The sequence below is a fragment of the Chinchilla lanigera genome, unplaced genomic scaffold, assembly GCF_000276665.1.
Source record: "Chinchilla lanigera isolate Chin_1 unplaced genomic scaffold, ChiLan1.0 scaffold00053, whole genome shotgun sequence".
Classification (NCBI taxonomy): Eukaryota; Metazoa; Chordata; class Mammalia; order Rodentia; family Chinchillidae; genus Chinchilla; species Chinchilla lanigera.
Window position 1 is genome coordinate 5,519,240 of NW_004955454.1, and position 15,778 is coordinate 5,535,017.

At 41.9% G+C, this 15,778-nt stretch overlaps 1 pseudogene; it reads right to left on the bottom strand.

The window, feature by feature from the left end:
* Positions 1–909: 909 nt before the first annotated feature.
* The window catches only part of LOC102027486, a 45,788-nt pseudogene continuing 30,919 nt past the window's right edge, over positions 910–15,778 (bottom strand).

Below are 15,778 nucleotides of genomic sequence, written 5' to 3' on the forward strand. Positions count from 1 at the left end.
CTTCCTTTTTGGCACATGGTACATTGGGGCACATAGTACATTGGTTGACAACAGTCTCCCTGCTTATGAGGTTGGGTGACTCACCAAAGTTGTAGGATCCTATGGAAAAGGTCCCCTCATGTCCTGGGTCTTTGTTGACCTTGGAGGACCAGGGCCAAAATACTGGCTTTCCCTTTTAGCCCAGTTACCTTTCTAGCTCTGGTCCCCAAACCAGTTATTGAACACCCTGGAAAACAGTTGAATATATAGTATGAACAGAGAATTGTTGTTTCCTCATCTTAGAAGTCAAATTTTTGTAGAATGCTGAGGGCTACAGAAAGGGTTTGAGTGAGCCAGGTGTGGTTGTGCACGCCTGTAATCCCAGCACTTGGGGAGGCTGAGGCAGGAAGTTCACCATGAGTTTCAGGCCAACCTGGGCCACATAGTGAATTCAAGGCCATCCTGAATTATGAGACCCTGTTTCAGCAAAACAAAACAAAACATGAAAGGGTTTTAGAACGAGGACAACATAGCATTTTAGCATTACAGTCATGATATTGTGGTAGGACAGTTAAATTTTGTCGTCTCTGAAACATGGTCCCCCCCACCCCACCCCGTACCAGGAATCGACTCATGACCTTGCGCTTGCCAGACAGGCGCTCTGTCACTGAGCTGAATCCCCAGCCCCTCTGAAACATGCTTAAATCTCCATTTTAGTATAAAATAACTTTTTAGTTATCTAATTACAAGATATTAAATGACATACAGAAACTTTTACTAAATTTGTTAGCTCTTAAGCATTGTTTGTCACTAGAGTGATATTTAAGTAGAACGTACTTGTTCAGAAATGTACTTTATAGATGATTACTACCTAATCTCTAAATCATTAGAGTGACGTTGTCCAGACTGCACAGTGTTTAGGTACCTCTGTTACAACACGGTTGCATAAGAGTCACACAAGCACAAGCCTGAAATCACACGAACACATCATCTGGCTGACTGTTTCACACTAGATTGGCACGCACATTTCATCACAAGTACCTAGAACACACCTAAAAAGTTCGGCCACCATAAACAACTTCTTTGTTTTTTGAAACAGGGTCTTGCCATGTAGTCCAGCCTGGCCTTGAACTTGCGATGATCCTTCTGCCTCAGCCTCCTGAGTGCTGGGATTACAGGCATGAGCCACCATGACTGGCTCCATAAACAATTTTAACTTGAAGGTCAGCAGTATATATCTTTCAGTTTTTTACCTTTGAAGGGCTGTACACTTGGGAAACACAAACATACCATTTAATATACTATGAGGTTAATAGTAATTGATATCACAGCTACATAGAAGTCTTTACATAGATATAGTTTCCTTTTTGTTTTGTGGGTTGGGGTTTTTTGTGTGTACACATTTTATTGTTTTGTTGTGTTTGGTTTTTTTGTTTTTCTGAGACAGGGTCTCTCTATGCAGTTTAGGTTGGCCTTGAGTTCACTTTGTAGCCCAGGCTGGTCTCTAGCTCCCAATGATCCTCCTGCCTCAGCCTCCCACATGCGCCACTATGCCCGGCTCTGTACACGTTTTATTGTAACAAAGCAGCTTGTATACTTTGAACGTTTAAAACTTCATCAGGGCAGGGGATATAGGTCAGTGGCACAAGTGCCTGCCTGGCAAGTGCAAGGTCCTGAGCTCAATTTCTGGTACCAAAAAACCCCTACACATCACCTTTTTCTTTTTTTTTTCTTTTTTGTCTTTTTGAGGCAGGGTCTTGCTATGCAGTTAAGGCTGGCCTTGAGCTCACTTTGTAGCTCAGGCTGGTCTCGAACTCTGAACGGTCTTCCTGCCTCAGCCTCCCAACACATCACCTTTTTCTTCTCAGTGAAAACAAAAAAAATTTTAAAATAAACCAACAAAATTACAGTAGAGAATGTCAATTCTAAATAAGACCCTACAAGTTCTGCTGATTCTCTCATCGAGTGGGAGGGCTCAAGTCATCATTAGGAGAGAATTTTATTTTAAAAATATCATCTTAAACTGCAAGGACGTCTGTTAATATCACAATTAAACATTACAAAAGGAGAAGCCATATTGTCAAATGCTCGATTAATCCAACCAAACAACTCAAGGCCAGCCTGAACTGTATTTTTAAAGTTGTTTCTATCTTTTTTTAAACAAGAGAAAGTAGACAAGTACATGTTGGTAAATGCTAACTGTCCATATTCACATAGAGACACAGTGTAATCTCTGAGCCCAAATACAGAGAAAGGGAAAAAGCTAGAATTCTATGCACTATTACAGGGGGGCTGAGCACCCCCCAGCTTCCAGCAGAGCGAAGGGAGTAGAGAGTTTTTGTGTGGAGACAGGAGGGGATCAAAATGAATTTAGAGCAGAAGGTTGTAGAGATCCTTTTCCCACTGTGTTCTGCTCAAGGTTTCTCCCCACAAAGTAAGTGGAGAACCATGGTGTTTGAGAAGAGTGACCTCAAGAACAGGGCGGCTGAGCACAAGAGAGGAGGAGAAAGACTGCAACTTGCTCCCAGGGACTGGAGAAAATTTAAAAAAAAAAAAAAAAAAAGGAAAACGAGAAGGTTGGCATTCATCAGTATTCAGTTAGTCCTCATCTCCTTCATCCTCCACTCCCCCCTCCCCTTCATCTTCATCTTCATCTTCACCTTTGTCTTTTTTTTTTTTTTTTTTGGTTTTTCTCCGGTACCGGGAACCGAACTCACAACCTTGCGCTTGCCAGGCAGGTGCTTTTGCCGCTGAGCTAAATCCCCAGCCCCTATACTTTGTCTCTTTTGTTGTTTTTTTTTTTTTTTTTTTTTGGTTTTTCTCCGGTACCGGGAACCGAACTCACAACCTTGCGCTTGCCAGGCAGGTGCTTTTGCCGCTGAGCTAAATCCCCAGCCCCTTCACCTTTGTCTTCATGCCCTTGTTCATCAGTGTCCCAGTCCTTCTCCTCCTTCTTCATCATGATGTCCTCCTTCCCCTTCCTCGTCATCCACATCAGGAACCAGGTAGTACTGCAGTGGATCTGGCCAGATACCATCTTTGATGACCTCTCTCCTAAGTCATCTGCGTCCGCATCAGAGTGGGCAGCACACCAGTGAAGGAGCTTGCAGTTTCTTCATGGTGCCTCTTCCTACTGGCTTTAGTCTGCGTTTGACTCGAGTGTTTCGTCAGATCCTTTCCCAGTGTCCATGTAGTTTCAGTGGGCTTTGAAGGTGGATCCCCACTCTAACTCGGGTGTATTTCTGTGGAAAGAACTTTATTTTCGAAGTAAGGATTTTCATCAAAATAAAAATCTCCTCTGTAACACGACTTCTTAAATTCTGTCACTTTGACTCTGGTCAAATGCAGTGCTTCTTTATCTTCCTCCCCAAGCAGTGCAGGCACTTGTGGATGGTTAACAGATGTTGTTACCCCCAAATTGGGGATTCTGGCGATCAATTCTGACCTCTTCTGGAAAAAAAATGGTTGGAGAGTTTGATATATTTCTGTTGTGCTTCCAGTATCTCCTCACTGGCTTGTTCATTGAGTCTGTTTCATTTTGTACTTCAGTGTTGCTCCTTGTTGTTCTTTTTCTCCCTAGGGCAGGCCCGGTGAAGCCGAAGCTGCCTCGGAGTTGGGGCCTGGAGATGGTTGGGCCTTCTTGGTCAGAAGGGTGAACAAAGACTGGTGCTTGGGGACTCTGACATGAGGGAAGGCCCAGCACCAGGCCCAGGGTCGTGTCTGGCCGCAGGAAGCAGCTCAGGAACCTGGGTTGTTGGGTTTTTTTCTTCTTTTTTGAGACAGGGTCTCGCCATATAGCCCAGGCTGGCCTTGAAATTGCAGTGATCCTCCTGCCTCAGCCTCCTGGCGTGCATTACACACCCAGCTTAGTTTCTATTTTTAAGACAAACGTTAGATTCCTTTAACAGGTTTTATATTCCTTTTACAGGTAACTGTACTGAGAACTAAGGACATCTTTACCGCTCTTGATAAATGTAGAAAACAGTGTTAATAATTACAAATAGACTTACTACCTGACATATAAGTGTATCTCATTTATACAGTAAGGAAATGCAGCCAAGCATAGTGGCACACTCCTGTAATCCCAGTATCTGTCTGAGACAGGAGAATTGTGAGTTCCAGACCAGCCTGGGCTACAAAGTGAACTCAAGGCCGGTCTGAACTGCATAGTGAGACCCAGTCTCAAAAAGACCAAAAAAAAAAGCTTGTTTAATCAAAACCAATAGACATAGATCAAGTTTAAATGTCAGGACCAAGTTTAGAGAGATGTCAAATTTCAGTTATCTTACATGTTTAAAGCCTAAGCATGTATTTTATAGAAAGGGAGCACCTATCAGTTAGTTTGAATGTATCAGACTTATGTAATCTTGAAATCTTAGAATCACAGCATAGCTTGTTTCTAGATATATACATACATATATGCTTAAATATATCTCATGTCATAAACTAAGGTAGTTTATTTAACCAGTCATGAACTGATTATTAAAAACACTTCACAGGGTAACATTAAAATCAAATGCTCTTTAACTCTTAAAGCTCACTTTTCACTAACCAAAAGCCTAACAATGAGAACACAAGGTTCTTATTTTAGTAAAATATAGAATATTTTGTTTTTAAATCTAGTTTTGTAAGTTTAACCATGAGCTTTTCAATATTTTTATAAAAGCATATTGTTTTAAATATAGAAAACTTAACCTTTTATTTGGTTATAGCCAAAAACAATTACTTTATATTACTTATGATAACAGCTAACACATTTTAGTGCTATATTATTAGCCCGGTGTAGTGGTGCATGCCTGTAATCCCAGCACTCAGGAGGCTGGGGCAGGAGGATCATTGCAAATTCAAGGCCAGCCTCACCTACAAAGTGAGCTCAAGGCCAGTCTGAACTGCATAGTGAGACCCTGTCTCCAAAAAAAAACCACAAAAAAAAAAACACCCTCCAAAAATATAAAGCTATATTATTATCTTTGACCAAGAAAACTTTGCAAGTTATGGTACACAGACAGTAATAGACAGTGCACTTATAAAACTGTTTCTTTAATACTATCTCAATTACCTAAGAACCTTAATGGAAACATGCTATGAACTTTAAAGACATCTTTACTCTTATGAAATGATTTAAACTAGCTTACTGTCAAGCTGTGTGAGCCACAAGCATTTGAGGTAATGGTGTTGAGTGTTTTATCTATAAGACAACTTAAGAAGAACTTTTGGAGGATAATGTATACCTAAAAGTTAACACACTGAATCACATGTTAAATCATATGTAACCCTTATGCTATTAAATTTTAAGACTTGTATTTGTAAGTCCTGGGGAATCCTTGAGACTATCAGTCCTCACCTGTTCTAAGTAAGTTTGGCTACCCTGAGAACCTGTGTAAATGGTCTTCCGATGGAAATCTTTTTTTTTTTTCCCCCCATAGAAATCTTGAAAAGAGGCAAAAAAGAAAAAAAATTGTTGAGTTAAAAAAATTTTCTTTTCCTGTTTTGAAATAGGTTCTGTGTAGTTCGAGCTGGGCTTGAGTTCACTATGTAGCCCAGTCTGGTCTCGAACTCGATAGTGATCCTCCTGCCTCAGCCTCCCCAGTGCTGAGATTACAGGCATGTGCCACCACACCTGAAAGAAATATTTTTTTCTTAAATGAAGCAGTTGCAGGTGTTTGACTGATTATTAACACATAGTCCACAGACAAACATACACAAGGCTATTACATTTAAATCCGAGTGCATTCTCAGATATATTAGGCTAGGTTGAATTATAACAACCCTTTTACAGTTTCTAGGTTTGTAAATGTAGACTAACCAGAACTTTTCTTGGAGGTCATCAGTTAACAGAGATCTTTTATAATTAGTCAGAAGGAAAACAACCTTTTATATCTGTGAAAGCAAAGACTTTTTAATAAGGCTTTAGGCTGATGATTTATCTTATTAGAAAAGCCAGCTGGCTGTACAGGTTTCTTGTTCTGATAGCCGCTGTCGTTTGATAGCCACAGCTTATAAACAAAACTGTTTTGATAACCTCTGTAACTTCTCTCTAAAGGGACAGACTGTTTAAATGTAATTTTAACTGCTGTATTTCCAGGAGTGTGCTCAGGCTAGGTTTGAGTGTAGAAAGAGAAGGTGACATTTTTTTTGGAGCTAAGTGTGTATTACAGATAGTGGGGGAAGAAGGCTTGCCAAGGCTCAAATTTGCCCTGCTCTAGATGATAGTTGCTTTCCATTTTGAAATAAAACAAGGAGAAAGAAGGCTTTCCCTCATGCTCTGTGCCCAGCCTAAGGCCCTTAGATTTAACCACGTCCAGTGCCAGCAGCATTGAACTGGAGGTGCGAGGAAGTGGCCAGAAAGAGGTTCACTGTTTGTACTGTGTGCCTGGGCTCCGGTGATCCTGTGACCTTCAACCATACTTAGCTATAGGCTTTCCTTTTTCAGAAGCTCAGTGTATCTTTGAAAACAGTGGCCAGCCTGCAAGTTGTTCTGGAGAGAAATCATGGCAAGAGAGAGGCAGTCTCCTGGAGACTGAAGCTATGGCTATCTCTTTTTTTTTTTTAATTTTTTGGTTTTTCTCCGGTACCAGGAACCGAACTCACGACCTTGTGCTTGCCAGGCAGGCGCTTTTGCCGCTGAGCTAAATCCCCAGCCCTATGGCTATCTCTTAATAGCTATTTTCTGTTTAAAAGTGTCATTGAACTTACAAAGGTCCCTAAGAATGTTTTTGTGCTATTAGTGAACCTATATGTGCTCTAAAGACGAATTAGTTTTCTCTGCTGTGCCTCATTCTTGAGGGTAGGGAGGAAGTGAAATGAATGAATTTTCAGTTCTGCCTAAGGGCAGAAAGGGTGATAAATTTGGGCTAAAAATTTACATTTATAGTTTGAGAGTTTGAGGATTAAATCTAGATCAGTTTTTAAGAATATGCCCCAGAGATAAGTGAAGGTCAGCTTTGCTCTGGGAGAGTTGTACCGTTTCTCAAGCCTGGTCCTGAAATCAGCACAGAGAAGAGAATTGCCTTGGACCAATCACTGCTGTAAATTGTGTTATTTCTCAGAGACAGGGCAGAAGGGACAGAAGAGTGACTGTACGCCTGGCACAAGAACTGAATCTTAACCATCGCAAGGGCAGAAAGATAGTCAAAACCAAGAGCTTTCCCAGGGTGGGTCTCCAGTCCTTACCAAAAAAACTTATCTCTAACAGAGACAAAAGCTACAATTAACTTCAGCTATGTGGCCAAGCAGAAAGCTAAACCAATAGTGAAAGAACCTGAATGAGGGTCTCTCCTACCAGTTGCATGAGAAACCTCTGCCTAGGTACTAGGTTGGTCAAAATCCTGCATGAGCATGAATTCTGATTCCTTTCTAACCCAAGGTGAGGGTTATGTAGCTTATAAAGGAATACCTGTCTTTGGTGCCTCCTTAGAAGAGCACTCATTTTCTAGGGATTCAGGAGCTTTCAATTGCAAAGGAAAAAAGAATAATTTTCAGAATGGCAAAGAGAAGTACATTACCATTTCCTGACACACAACCCTAACAAAGTGAGCTTCCAAAACCTGTCCCATCCCCTCTGGCTGAATCCTCAGACACACCCACCCAACCTGTCAGCCAAAAACCATTCTAAAAGCGGTCTGTAATAGACCCATCACCTAATAATCAAAAAAGTCAAGTAAAGAATACAAAGCACTGGGGCTGGGGATTTAGCTCAGTGGCACAGCGTTTGCCTGGCAAGGGTAACGTCATGAGTTCGATTCCCGGTACCGGAAAAAAATAAAAATAAAATTTAAAAAAGAGTACAAAGCACTGTCTGCAAAAGTAAAGTGTTCCCTCACAGAACCCACACCACAATCTTTCATACTCTCAACTTTTAACACGTGCAGGTAACCAACAAAAGGCATAAGCAACCAGTAAACAACAGATGATAATTTTTGATTACTTAATGGAGTCACACCCCAGAATCTGCTCAAAAATACTTGGGAGTTCCATGAAACAAAAGCAAATTCTCACCACCTTCCAATTATGTCCCTGGGGCCTCAAAAATGATACAGAAGAAATGTAACTCCCAACTTCCTAGATACCAGATGTTCCAAGTTCTAATCCCCTGAAATTGAAGAAAGAATTCCAAAGGATAAAGGAGGTAAATTTAGGAAAGTTTTATTGAAGAATAGAAATAGGTCCTGAAAGACAGGAGTGGTCTTGAGTGGGTTGCCCAGAGTCTTAATATTGTGATTAAATTCAGTTGGTGTTGTCATTCTGGTTCTTACACTTTATGTTCAGTTTTCTAGCTTTCCTTTCCATTTATTGATTGATTGACTGATTGATTGTCTTTTTGAGACAGGGTCTTGCTATGCAGTTCAGTCTGGCCTTGAGCTCACTTTGTAGCCCAGGCTCTTGAACTCACAGTGATCTTCCTGCCTCAGCCTCCCGAGTGTTGGGATTATAGGCGTGCACCACCATGCCCAGCTTCCTTTCCATTTAAATTCCTAGCTTTACCCCACACTCATTAGGCACCCCCCTCCACTCCCCTCCCAATTCTCCACATAAATCTGGCTAAAAGAGCCCAATAATAGCCATGTTACTGCCTCAACATTTGACTGCCTTGAAATTTCTTCTGCCAGATGAATCAGTCGACCACCCTTAATGTCAGTCTCAGGCAAAGTCTCTGGACAGAAGCAAAATGTGGACAAACTTTCTGCTAAGCCATAACATGCATCTCCTGGACTCCAGCAACCAATGCAGTCCTTTCCAGCAGAAACCTCCCGAACCCAGTCTTTACCAGTGGGATTTCTCTCAGCCTTCTGGTCTTCTGAGCTCTGACCAGAATCTCCCATACAGAACAGCCAAAGGCATTCTAGCGCTTCTCTTTCAGGTGAAATTGCTGAACCTTTCCCAACACTTACCACAAGCCATTTCCAAAGGCTGTGGAACCACATGGTCAAGTATAGTCACAGCAGCGACCCCACTCCTGGTACCAAGTTCTGTCTTAGTTACTTATCTCTTGTTGCTGAGACAAGTACCTGATACCCAGAATTAAGAAAGACAAGGTTTATTTAGCTCACAGTTTGTGGAGGTTTCAGTCCATAATCAGCTGGCTCCAAGACAGACTGGCACATGGCAGAGGGCAACAGTTCATGGCAGTGGAAAACAGCAAAAAACCCCAGCAAGAGCAGAAAGCGGGGAGCTGCAGAAAGCAGCCTCTTTCCCTCCCTTATATTGTATACAAACTACCTGCCCAAGGGTGGGTGTAGCATTCACAGCCATAATCCCAACGTTGGACCATGGATCAATCAAAAACTCTAGAAGCCCATCCCATGACTGCATGAAGCACTGGGGGGACTTCCAGACACAAGCCATAACGAGGGTGTAGGGGAGAAAATAGAGAAGTAGAAGAAGAGGAAGAGATTAGAAGCAAGGCTAGAGGACAAGGGAAGATTATGCAAATTTAGGGACACTGATGGAGGAGACAGACGCGAGAGAAGGAAATAAAAACAAGAACAGCACAACAAGAACAAAACTAGAAACAGTGTTCATGCTTACATAAAACAAGAGGGACTGGGGATTTAGCTCAGCGGCACAGCGCCTGGCTGGCAAGTGTGAGGTTGTGAGTTTGATTCCCAGTACCAAAAAGAAAACAAAACAAAACAAAAAAACCCAAGAACAAACAAGGAAAAAGGAAAAAGAAGCAAAGAGAAGAAAGCCAGCCATGGCGGTGAACGCCTGTAATCCCAGCACCCTGGAGGGTGAGGCAGGAGGATCCCTGTGAATTTGAGTCCAGCTTGGGCTACAAAGTGAGTTCAAGAACAGCCTGAACTGCATAGTGAAACCCTGTCTTAAAAAGACAAAAACAATAAAAGAAAAGAAGGTGACTGTTGTGGCATAGGCCTGTAACCTCAGCAGTCAGGAGGCTGAGCCAGGAGGATTGCTATGAGTTTGAGGCCACTTTGGAACTCACTGCATAGTGAGTTGAAGCCCACATAGCAAGACCCTGTATCAAAACAAATAAAAAGCCAAAATAAAATTTAAAAATCAGAAAAATGTCCACTTCAAGGTTTACATTGGGGTAGTGGATAATCCCAGCAAGCCTTGCACCTTTACTTCCACTGAAGTTCAGGGTGATTTCTGGCTTTGAGGCTGGAACCCCATTTGTTCAGCCTACAACATTCTGTGTGCCTCCTGCTGGCTTAAACTCAGCTCCTTGATGTCCTGCCTATTTGAATTCAGTTGTGCGTCACTCTGACACGGGTAGCCATTAGGTGGAGCCAGCCCTCAACTTCTCTGAGTTCTGAGAATGTCAGCTGCCCTCTTCTAAGGGACTTCTAACCCAAATAACTCAGCAGCCACTGCAATCCCCTGTATCCACTGTTCTGTTCCACTGGTACTTTTGTCTGGAGGCTTCTAGGGATGCCAGTTGTCACCTTGCACCTGCAGGTTCAAGCTGCCTCTCCCACATAGTGAGTCAGGCCTTAGGAAGAAAGTGCTGCTTGCCGTGTCTTTCTTACTGAGGTCTTTCTTTGTTCTCTCCAGGAGCTTCAGTTCTCACTTCAGATCTTTTCTGGGTCCCAAGGACCCACTTCTCTTCTTCTCTTTCTCATGTTGCTATATCCCAGTGTCTGTACACCAAGTTTCAGAAAGGCTGTTTCTCTGCTGTTCACCATGCCACCATTTTCCCAGAAGTCAGGATAATGTCTTAAGAGACTTTTGGCCTTGAGTACTTGTAAAAATCAGAGAGAAAGTTAAGTACTTCCAACGTACACAGGATAAACATTCCTATTCCAAAAGAGAGGAATAGGGAGGTACACAGAAATTGGACTGAAACAAGACTGAAAACCAGTAGAGCAAAGGAATTCTGCAGCACCGACTCTGTCTTTGCTGATTGCAGCTCATGTGAGCCCTCAGGCTAGTTTGCTCACTGCCTTCAGCTGTCCTCAGCAGATGATCCATGTTCCAGATATCTCAAACTTCCTGGGGTTTCCAGCAAACCTTTAGCTTCATGTGCTGTAAGGTCTGTGACACAGTCACACATTTTTGCCTGGTCCCCAAGCCTTCTAAAATTTGAGTGGAAGCTTAGATGACCCCATAACTCTTGCATGCTGCATGTCTGAAAAACTAGAGCCATGGAAATGATGCCAGGGTTGGCTGCCAGCTTGAGTAGTAGCTGGTCCTCTTTGGACCATGGCTTCAGTGGCTTCTGAATACCTGAGTGGCAGAACTTAGAAATGCACTTACCCAAATGGCCATGAGTGAGAGGTGGCCCCAGGACTCCCTTTCTGTGTTTCTTTTTTTTTTTTTTTTTTTTTTTGTCTTTTTGTCTTTTTTTTTTTTTTGAGACAGTGTCTCTCCATGCTGTTCAGGCTGGCCTTGAGCTCACTTTGTAGCCCAGGCTGGTCTCAAACTCGCAGTGATCCTCCTGTCTCAGCCTCCAGTGCTGGGATTATAGGCATGCTCCACCCACCATTCCTGGCAGGACTCCCTTTTCAAGGAAAGCTACACAGTTTTGCACTTCTGATCCTGCAGTGGGTGGAGTCTTGGTGATTTCTAAGATGCCCTCAAGGCAGTTTTCTTCTTGTGTAGTCCAGGGTTGACCTTGAACTCATTATGTAGCCCAGGCCGGTTTCAACTCCTGGTGTTCCTCCTGCCACAGCCTCAGTCCCCCAAGTGGTGTTACTGCAGTTGTACGCCACTGCACCCAGCTTAATGTTAATCTTTTTAGCAGCCTTGCTCTTCTGTGCTTCAAGTTTGTAGGTGCTTCATTTCTGTAGTTTGCTACCAGTTCTCACTGTAGATCCGCAGCTAGCAGTATCTGCCACAGCTTAGGTATTGGGCTGCCTTGAAATTTTCTTTGCCGTATTAGTCTCTTCCCCTTAATTTCTTAATCTCCTGCAAAGTCTCAGGATATGGGCAGAGTTTAGACAAATTTTCTGTCAGAGCATAACATACATGGCCTCTAGTCCAACAATCAATGGAGTCTTTGCTTCCAAGTGAAACATCCTGAGCTTGACCTATACTTTGCACATCACTATCAGCATTATGGGTCTTCTGTGCTCTGACAGACATCACATATCAAGTACTGTTTATAGCACTCCAGGGCTTCTAAAGCTGACATCTATAAACCTTTACCAATTCCCCAGACCAGTTCTAAAAGTTTCTGTTTGGATTTTTGAGACAAACTCTCACTATGTAGTTCAGGCCAGCCTTGAATTCACTATGTACTTGTGGTCCTCCTCCTGCCCCACCTTCCTGAGTGCTGGGATTATAGATATGCACCACCACAGCCGGCTGCAAAGATTTCTAAGCCATATGACCAGGTGGTGTCACAGCAGTAATCCCACTCTCAGTAGTAGTATCTTAGTCCCTTGTCTGGGGACAACCTGCAACTTAAGGAAAGGTTTATTTTGCTGACAGTTTTAGCGTGTTTAGTCCATGGTCTGCTGGATCCAAGGCAGAAAAAGGTAGAGGGCAAAGGAAAGAGACTGGGACAAGAATACATCCTTCCAGGTCAGGCCCCAGTGACCTGCCCCATCTGCGTAGCCCCTATCTTAAAATATGAGACTTTTGAGGGACAGTTTAGATCTAAGCCATAAGAGACAGTAAATGTTGGGCCGGGGATATAGCTCAGTGGCATAAGCACCTGCCTGGCATGGGCAAGGTCCTGAGCCTGATTCCCGGTACCAAAAAAAAAAAAAAAGAAAAAGAGATACTGAATGTTGAGTGTTCTACTTACTGAAATAAGTTAAAAAGGAACTTTTTAATATGGCACCTAGATACAGATTGATTGATTTAATGTAATAATATGTTTCATGGACATATGTTTATAGGCAAAAGGTAAGCTAGAGTCATGGAGAGAAGAGTAGGGATTTATATTCCCCAAAATAGCCTGATCCTTTGTTGCCCTGTGGATGGATCATATATATTTTTTTTTTTTTTCTTTTTGGCTTTTGAGACAGGGTTTCACTATTCAGTTCAGGCTGTCCTTGAACTCACTTTGTAGCCCAAGCTGGCCTCAAATTCACAGCGATCCTCCTACCTCAGCCTTCCAAGTGCTGGGATTACAGGCATGTGCCACCACGCCCGGCAGGATGGATCATTTTAATGATTCTTCTAATATAGATTCTTTGAATGTGTCATTGATTTTGGTTGCTTTTTAATTTTCTTATAATTTTATTTCTGTGTATTTTAAATTTTTTTCAACCTTCTAGAACATATTTTTTGAATGGTTTCATTCCATACATTTGACGAAGTTCTATTACATTTTAGTGAAAACAACTTTCAGACAAATTTTAATATAGGTCTACTGACAGCCATATTGACTGGCATCATGTGTTATTGAACCCACTGTGTGGCCCAGGCTGGCCTTGAATTTGCGGTGATCCTCCTGCCTCAGCCTCTGAGTGCTGGGATTCCAGGCATGTGCCACCTCACCCCGCCCAGCCTACTGTAATGTGTGGGACATACTTGTATCTAGGCCTAATAATTGTGCATTTGGATACCTTTGTATTTGTGTAGTGCACCACAGCATGTGATTCATTTCATTTCTCTTGAGGTGTATGTGTCTTTGCTTGCAGCTTTAATAGCCCACAGTGTGTATGTGGGCTAATTGTGGTAGCTTTTTAAAAGTGTTTCTGGTTCTTGCTTTCATGTCAAACAACTGATTTTCTCTAGGGGCATTTTGCAAACACTTTCCTAAGAAACTCTTGTTTCTAATTAGCTTTGAATTGTACATTCATGTAACAAAGGGTTAGAATTACACAGAAACTTGTTCAGTTAAGTATTATTTGATTTTTGTGCTCATTTATGTTTTTATTACAGTAAGTCCTGTTTTACGAACATTTGAACTATGCACTTTCACCGGTGTACTGTGTAAGACTTAATTTCTCAGATTTCAGACAAATCCGATTCATGAACGTTCTCCCAGAATGCAACTTGTTTGTAAGTCAGGGACTCACTGAATTTCATTAGTACCATAAACAGTTGTCATAGTCAGGGTTTACAGAGAATGGATTAAATACAGGACACATAATTTATAGGAATATTTACTTTTTAATAAAATATAGCAATGTTTCTTGTTAATTTTCTTCTTGTTACTTCCATTTTGTTACTGTTAGTAAAATGTGTTTAGAAAGATGAATGTCATTGCCTCTGCTTTCAGATTCTAGAAGTAGCACAGTATGATCTTGAAGATTATAGATTATATATAGTTTCTGATTAAAAGGAGATTAATACATATGAGCATGATTAATAATTATATAGCAGCACTCTTGAGTATGTTCTTGGCATCAGAACAGCTGTGTTTAGAGTCAAAAAGCTAACTTCTACACTGTACCCATTTGGCCTTATCTTTTTTTATTTTTTTAATTGAGAGTGTCTCACTATATAGTTCAGGCTGGGCTTGAACTCACTGTGTAGCCCAGGGTACCCTCAAACTTGATCGTCCTGCCTCAGCCTCCTGAGCACTGGGATCACAGATACGTGTAACCACACACAGCTCAGTCTCTTTCTTCTCCTCCCCGCTTTTCCTCCCTTTTTTTTTTTTTTTGGTACCAGAAATCAAACTCAGGAACATGCACTTGGCAGGCAGGCGCTGTGCCACTGAGCTGTATATCCCTGACCCTGGTCTCATTCTTATGATCTGTAACTCTTTCATAAATATTTATTGAAGCCTGTAATGTTGGGTTTTAGGTGCTTAGTATAGTGAGTTAAATAAGAAGGAGACAGTTAAATCAGTATGTGGGCTCTGATAGAATAAGACCATGGGATACTGTTGGCACACAGGGCAAAGATGTTCAAATGAGACTTGAGATCACAAATAGCTTCCTGCTGAGCATTGTCATACATTATAATCCTAGCACTCTGGGAAGCTGATGCAGGAGGATCACAAATTCTAGCCCAGCCTGGGCAGTTGAGTACAATTCAAAGCCTTCCTCAAAGATAAAAAGAAAAGGACTGGGGATGTAGCTGAGTGTGAAAACCTTAGCTCCCCTCCCCTTGTAAGAACACCAACTTTCCTGGACACAGAAAGTCTCCTTAAATTTTATAGGAAGAGCACAGGAACCTGCTTGGGCAAAACTGATGGTGGGAGAGAAGGGAATCATTTTAAATAATAGGAACACTTAACTGTTGCTTTTGAGTCTAGGGAAGAGGTAGAGAGGACTGATTTGGAGGTAGTAGGACGAGTTAGGAGGTTAACAAAATAATAGATGATGATTCTGAACTGAAATAGTGATAATGAAAATAAAGAATAGGGGACCACAGACACTAAAGAGAAATACAAGATTTGTAGAACTTGATGAACAGTTCAAAGTGGGAGAGCCTGGTGATGCACACCTATAATCCCAGCACTTGGGAGGCTGAGGCAGGATAGCTATGAGTTCAAGGCCATCCCGAAGTACATAGCAAGACCCTGTCTCAAAAACAACAACAACAAAACAGAAGTGGAAGGGAGAGACACAGGAGTCAGTGTACTTCCTTCTACAGGTTCAGTGGCTGAGATAGAGAGCACTTATATTTTCAACCATGTTATCAGTTGGGTTAGTAAATAAACTCTGGTTTCTTTCACGTACCTTCGGCAGTTACTAATTAGCAGCCAGTCTTGTTTGATCTATTTTCTCCCACCCAGATTATTTGAAGCAAATCTCAGGCATTATATTTCTATCCATAAACATATCTGCCAGTATGTCCAGAAGTCACTAGTTCTTGAAGAAGAAAGGCAAGAAGGAAACAATAAAACCCCCAGATCTAGGAGTATAGCTCAGCGCTAGATATGTGCCTCTTATACACGAGGCTGTAGGTGGCAGCACCCCCCACATATAAA